Source organism: Triticum urartu, chromosome 3A (assembly GCF_056163025.1).
Source record: "Triticum urartu cultivar PI428250 chromosome 3A, HENAU_Tu73, whole genome shotgun sequence".
Lineage (NCBI taxonomy): Eukaryota > Viridiplantae > Streptophyta > Magnoliopsida > Poales > Poaceae > Triticum > Triticum urartu.
This window is the reverse complement of record NC_141875.1, coordinates 69,679,070-69,686,535: the sequence shown is the minus strand read 5'-3', so window position 1 is coordinate 69,686,535 and position 7,466 is coordinate 69,679,070.

The following is a 7,466-nucleotide window of genomic DNA, read 5'->3' as shown; positions in this document are numbered from 1 at the left end:
ACGAGTCAGGCGCGCAAATTATCTTCGGCATTGCAAGGCGGGTTCCTCCTCCAAGTCCTTCGTAGAAGATTGTAAACACCAAGAGTAGTGTCCGGTTCTGCAAAATAAGCTTCCACATATTGCCATAGAGAGAATAACATAACACAAATCAAATCCACTGACGTATTCCGCAGTGCGCTATCACACCACGGCCAAGTCCTTTACTCGAATCGTTTTTACTTTTCCACCTCAGCATGTTTGGCGAGGCGGTTTCCTTGGTATGTCTTGTCAAAGCAGAGATCGTGTACCCCCTTTACGGGATTCTCATCAATACGGACGTGGGTAACCCCAACCACGCCATTTATCACGGCGCTTGGGAGGCAAGCGAGTTTTACTAGGCTGGTGGGGACGCACAACCGCATCCGCCCATATAAGGGGATAGGGATCCACCTATTTACCTATGCCTTCTTCCTCCTTTGCCTATCCATCTCCTGCGCACTCGAGCTCCAGCGCCCAAGCCCGCACATCCCACCTCAACCTTCTCCAGCAATGTCTGGAGCGGGAGGCAAGTGGATGGTCTCCTCCGTCACGGAGGGCCATGTCAAAAAGCTAAGGAAGGCCGGATACTTGTCCAAAGACATCACGCACCGGCTTCCCGAGGAGGGGCAGCTTCTCCCCACCCCAAGGCCCCATGAGAGGGTAGTATTTCTTCCCCACTTCCTCCGCGGACTGGGTTTTCCACTCCACCCATTTTTCCGGGGGCTCATGTTCTACTACGGCCTGGACTTCCACGATCTGGCCCCGAACTTCATCCTCAACATCTCGGCGTTTATCGTCGTGTGCGAGGCTTTCCTCCGCGTCCGCCCTCATTTCGGCCTCTGGCTCAAGACCTTCAACGTCAAGCCCAAGGTGGTGTGCGGCAGCCAGGTGGAGTGTGGAGGCGCCATGGCGGGCAAGATGGCCAATGTCCTATGGCTCGAGGGTTCCTTCGTGGAGACCCTAAAGGGGTGGCAATCGTGGTGGTTTTACATCACCGAGCCGCGAGATCCGAAATGGATCACAGCCCCCGAGTTCCGATCCGGACCCCCCACGCGGCTTATGTCCTCGAAAGAGACGGGCCTATCATGGGGTGACGAAAAAGAGGTGGCCGGATTGCAAACATGCATCCAGTCCCTGGTGAACAAGCCAATCTGGCTTGTTAATGTAATCCAGGTTATGCTCGTCTGCCGGATCCTCCCGTGCCAACAATGGGATTTTAATTTGTGGGAGTTCGTCCCGGTGCAGCACCAAACCCTTAATAGGCTCTTCGACACGACGTATGAAGACGTCTGGAAGGTGCTAACCAAAGGCGCCGAGGCTCCCACATCCGCTTCCGAGGACCGCGGATACAGCTCGCAGCATCACGCCAGCGAGGTAAGCTATTTTCACCTTTTACAGGATGTTAAGTTTTTTCATAGTTTGACTCTATGCGGGATCTAAACTCCCTTACCTTTGACAGGCGTGGCGGGCGATATCTGGACCGATTAACTGTCTGGCCCCGCTGCCCGAAGACCCAGCCCCAGCTCTACTAGTGAAGTTGCTGGCTCCGGCGCCTTATGTGGTGCCGGAAAAGAAGGCCAAGAAGAAGAAGACCACGGGGACTCGAAAGAGTACCGCAACGTGGTGTTGTCGGACTTGTCATCTGACGAGTCCGAGACGCCCTCCTCCCGTGAAAACGAGGAGGAGGAAGAAGAAAGCTCCCCCCCCCTCGGCGGAGGGAGGAAAGAAAAGGAAGGCCGCCCCAAGGGGGAAGGCCGAAGGGTCCAAGAAGGGGAGGACCCCTCCGCCGGACTACGCCCCCGACGCCGATGAGGACGAAGAGGAGTGGCCGGACAGAGCCAGGCGTCCGGCGAAATCGTAAGTGTTCGGATATCAGAGTAACTCATGATATTCCTTTTGTTGCACAGCTTTCCCTAACGTCGAATATAATCATGCAGCCCGCCCCGGGCCGAACTGAATGAGTCGTCGAGCGGCTCCCTGGATTCATCGGACGTGAACTCAGTTCCGCCCGTTGTCTCCCCCGCACTGCGGATGACGCCGAAGTGGCGTCGCAACAAGCTCCAGGGCAGGAGGAGGTGGTCCTGGAGGAGCCGCAAGGCGACCTCCCGGACTCCAGGAGTAAAGGGGACAAGACCCCCCAGGGCTCCAAGTCCGGCTTTGAGCCGGACGCCGTGCCAGAGTCTTCAATGATTTCGGACCGCGGCAGGCGAACTACTTCCAAGAGGAGCAAGCCTTCTGAGCCGACCGCCTCCGTCGAACCGGAGGCGTCGGAGAATCTGCTGGAGGTGCTTGAAGGCGCCTCCATCGATGAGGAGCACCGTACTATTATGAGTACGGTGATCCAGAAGGTTCAGTCCGCTTTTGGCGGACTGACTAAAGCTTGCGCTAGCCTTCTAACAGGCTTCGAGGTAAGTAAAAATATGTAAAAATATTACCGCATAGACAGTAGCCCCTGATGCTCTGTTTGGCGTTCGGAAAGAAAAGCCGAATAGAGGATCTAGTAAATTTCGCAGGAGTCTAACAAAAAGAGTCAATATGCGTATGCAGGCTTCGCTGCTATCCACCGCCGCACTGACTGCGGAGGTGGGTGTCCTGAAGGAGGACCTCGAGCGGACCGAGCAAGAGCTCGGCCTTGCCAAGCGGCAGCTCGAGGAGAAAGAAGGTAAGAAATACCTTACAGAAAAAGTGCCTATAGAGAGGCGTGATTGCAAAAAATAACAGGATTGCACTGCTTATTATAGGGGCCACGACTGAGGTGGCGACCCTCAAGCAGGCGCTGTCTGAGGCCGAAAAGAAAACGGCCGCGGAGCGCACCGAGCGAGAGAAACTTGGGGCTCAGGTCGGCGAGGTGCAGCAAGAGCTTCAGGCTCTCATGAAAAAACATGAGAGTTTGGAGCTTGAGTCAAAGACCCAAGCATCCGAGCTCGCGGCGGCCCTTGAGACTGCCGAGTTTGCCAAGGCCGAAGCCCAAAAGGCCCTCCAAGAGTTGGAGGATGAAGAAGATAGCAGCGGGTAAGGCATTCTTTATGCAAAGCAGAAATATAAAAGTAAACTACTTGTTACTTACCCGAATCTGGAGTTCTCCAGGGGCATTCGCAGATCTTCCCCGCAGCGTATCCGACGCCGCCGCATTCTACCGAGCTGAAGAGGGCAGCTCGACAGACGAGGTGTTCTGGTCTTAGTATGCTGAGGCCGGACACCCTGTGCCCTTGAGCGACCAGCTGAAACAGCTGGTCGAGCTCCATAAGGCGGCCGAACAGGCCATGAAGGGCTTCATAGTTCGGCTGTGGCCCGGAGAGGCCCTGCCTGGGAGCTACTTCGGGCTGGTGCGGCGGCTGGTGGAGGCCTGTCCAAGGCTCGAGGTCATCAAGCAGTCCGTCTGCATCGAAGGAGCCCGTAGGGCCCTTGCCTGTGCGAAGGTGCACTGGGGTAAGCTGGACGGTGAGAAGCTTGTGAGGGACGGGCCGCCGCCGGGGAAGGAGCATCGCAAGCCCGAGAACTATTATAAGGATGTTCTTGCAGGTGCCCGCCATGTGGCGGACGAATGCACCAAGGATGTAATTTTTGAATAAACTCGCTCGTTTTTATCCTGTGCGCTGAAAACTTGTTCATATGCGCTAAGCAATGCTTACTGAATTTAAAATATTATTTTCTGTGCGGCCGTTTATCAAAAATTGAGAGATGGCCAGTCGTCGGCTTCTGCCCCCATGCCACTAGTGCTGGGGTGTTCGGTGATAAACCTGAGCGCTCTTTTTCCCATGGTTGGGTCCTTCGAGGGAGGCGCTCAGCACGACGAACCAGGCAATCGGACTATAATGCTTGAACACTCTCACTTAGCCATAGAACTTTATAATTTTAAATTTCAGCATAGCCCCTAGTTCGGAAGACCGAGTTCGGGGCACTATCCACGCCTTGGCCGGGGTTATCCAGCTCCTCGCTCGAAGCGGCATAAGCCTTTAGGGACTCGAAAAACCTCTCGAACAGCGACCGGTCTCTCGCCACATCATGACAGTCAGTTTTAGCTTTCTCCACTGAGGTGCTTAGCCCAGCTCAACCGGGGCACAATCGCAGTGGTTCTCCTAGTGCTACCTTAGCCGATAGAGCGGAACATAAGGCACCAAAACATAGGAGCCGGGCAAACCCAACTATTGACCCAAATCATGATTCGGAGCCGATGCATATAATGCTATAAGTTCGGGGTGCCGCACTTGTGAAAGTGTACGGACTTCTCACGCCATATTGAAGGGTACGGAAGCCCCTGGCGTACTTGCCGTACCACAGCGTACGGGTGCAACATGTTTTTAATGAACATATATAAAAGAGAGTAATGCAGAAAATAGAGAAAAGCTATGCATTGTTTATACAGAGGCTATTTATCAAAGCCGAACGATACAAATAGTGCAGTAAGCAAAAGATATTGGACTATTTAGTATGTCCTGACCAGGGGCAGGCCGCGGAATTAAAATTAAAACAGGTATACTGCTCGTAACAGAGACCACCTGGGAGTTCCATAGTGCGGCATGGCTTGTCTGCCTCCCTGGATCTTGCATCGTTTGTGCGGCAGTCGAATTGCCGAACAGGTCGTCCGAAGTATGGAGTCCTGAAAGTAAGAAAAAATTAAAAAAAGAATCTGGCAGCCCCTGGTACGTTTTAAGCCGTATTTTTGGGCGTGCCGTTATTGTGCCCCTTCCCCTGTGCCCATGGTATTTCAAGGGCGTAATTATGTACGCGAGGTACTGGTTTCGCTATGTCGCGAGAGCTGGGGTTGGGGCCGCATTGCTACGCTTGCTCAGAGTGTGTCAGGCGGTCCTGCTGTGGGTTACTCCGGGTGCGCTTGGTAGTGTCTGGCTTTTTAATGGCCGGACTGGAGAATTGCCTGAGAAGGCTACTTTGTACCTCCGCCGCGAGAGCCGCCGTATGCTCCTCCGTACGGAGGGAGCATTCGGTGTTTCTGTTGACCGTAATTACTCCTCGAGGGCCTGGCATCTTGAGCTTGAGATATGCGTAGTGCGGCACTGCATTGAACTTTGCGAATGCGGTTCGTCCAAGCAGGGCGTGATAGCCACTGCGAAACGGGACTATATCGAAGATTAACTCTTCGCTTCGGAAATTGTCCGGGGATCCGAAGACCACGTCAAGTGTTACTGAGCCTGTACAGTTGGCTTCTACACCTGGTATGACGCCTTTAAAGGTCGTTCTTGTGGGCTTAATCCTTGAGGGATCTATGCCCATTTTCCGCACTGTATCCTGATAAAGCAGGTTCAGGCTACTGCCGCCGTCCATGAGGACTCTTGTGAGGTGAAATCCGTCGATGATTGGGTCGAGAACCAATGTGGCGAAGCCGCCATGACGGATGCTAGTGGGATGGTCCCTTCGATCAAAAGTGATCGGGCAGGAGGACCATGGGTTGAACTTTGGGGCGACTGGCTCCATCGCGTATACGTCCCGTAGCGCACGCTTCCGCTCTCGTTTGGGAATGTGGGTTGCGTATATCATGTTCACCGTCCGCACTTGTGGGGGAAAGCCCTTCTGTCCATTGTTGTTTGGCGGCTTGGGTTCCTCGTCGTCGTTGTGCAGCCCCTTGTCTCTGTTTTCGGCCCTTAACTTGCCTGCCTGCTTGAACACCCAACAATCCCTGTTAGTGTGATTGGCTGGCCTTTCGGGGGTGCCATGTATCTGGCACGAGCGATCGAGTATTCGGTCCAAACTGGACGGGCCCTGGGTATTCTTTTTGAATGGCTTTTTCCGCTGACCGGATTTATAGCCTTTGAATCCGGCATTGACTGCCGTGTCTTCATTGCTGTCGCTGTTAACGTGGCGTTTTTGCTTATTCCGACGTGTCCTGCCACTTTTCTCCTTGGTATCCGAATTATCAGGGTTCTTTGATAAGTTGTTACTGCGAGCTAGCCAGCTGTCTTCTCCCGCGCAAAAGCGGGTCATGAGTGTCGTGAGGGCTTCCATGGATTTCGGCTTTTCCTGTCCCAGGTGCCGGGCAAGCCACTCGTCGCGGATGTTATGCTTGAAGGCTGGGCCTCTGCGTCCGGACAGTCGACTATCTGGTTTTTCTTTGTTAGGAATCGTGTCCAGAATTGTCTGGCCGATTCTTCTGGCTGCTGAATTATGTGGCTTAAGTCATCGGCATCCGGTGGTCGCAACTAAGTTCCCTGGAAGTTGTCGAGGAATGCGGCTTCCAGGTCCTCCCAAGAAACGATTGAGTCTGCTGGCAGGCTGTTAAACCAATGCCGAGCCGGTCCTTTAAGTTTGAGCGGGAGGTATTTGATGGCGTGTAGATCATCGCCGCGTGCCATGTGGATGTGAAGGAGGTAATCCTCGATCCATACCGCCGGGTCTGTTGTGCCATCGGATGATTCGATGTTTACGGGTTTCAATCCCTCTGGGATATGATGATCCATTACTTCGTTCGTGAAGCATAGCGGGTGTGCGGCGCCTCTGTACTGGGCTATATCACGACGCAGATCGGAAGAGCTATGTCTGTTGTGTTCGGCCCGGCCGGATTTGTTGTATCCGGAGTGAAGATCATTGTCACATGCCGTAGGGCGCCTGCGCGATCCGTAGATCGATCTTGTTTTTCTGGCCTTATCCTCCAGTATGTCTCGCAGGTCGGGCGCATTTTCCCGTGCCTTAGTTGAGCGGCGTCGGGGCATGGCTTGGGTGGAGGGCCGACAGACCTCTCTGTCGCGGCCGCGAGGTGGCCGGCCTGCCATGTCGTGCGCTGGTGATGTAGGTGCTTCCTCCTCTGATCGGGGTAGCGGCCTGCGCTACGGGTAACTCTTGGAGGGGCGTTCGAGTTCATACTCTTCGGCCGCAAGGTCTTCAGTCCATCTGTCAGCTAGCAATTCTTGGGCAGCTCTAAGTTGTTGCTGCTTTTTCTTGAGGCTGCTTGCCATGGCTAAAAGCCTGCGTTTAAAACGCTCTTGTTCGGCGGGGTCTGATGGTATGACGAATTCATCGTCATCGAGGCTAACCTCGTCTTTGGAGGGAGGCGTGTAGTTGTCATCCTCGACCTCTCGGTCTGCCACTCTCTCATGAGGGCTGGTTTCTCCATCTTCCTGTGCCGAATTTTGCTGAGGTAGGTGTTCTTCGGCGCTATCCGGGGTAGTATTATCTCCCGTGCCGGAATCACCGTTTTTGCTTTGGCGGGATTTAGAGCGGCGCCGCTGACGCCGGCGCTTTTGCTGTTTCTTGGGGGCGTCATCCCCCACTGTTCCATCGCCATCTCCATCTTTTGGAGTATCCACCATATATATGTCATATGACGAGGTGGCCTTCCAGCGCCCTACAGGTGCTGGTTCTTGTTCGTCTCCTGCATCGTCGTCCATGCCATCGATGTCTTCGGAGTCAAAGTCAAGCGTGTCGGTTAAGTCGTCGACAGTGGCTACAAAGTGGGTGGTGGGTGGGCTTTGAATTTCTTCGTCGTCCGTATCCCA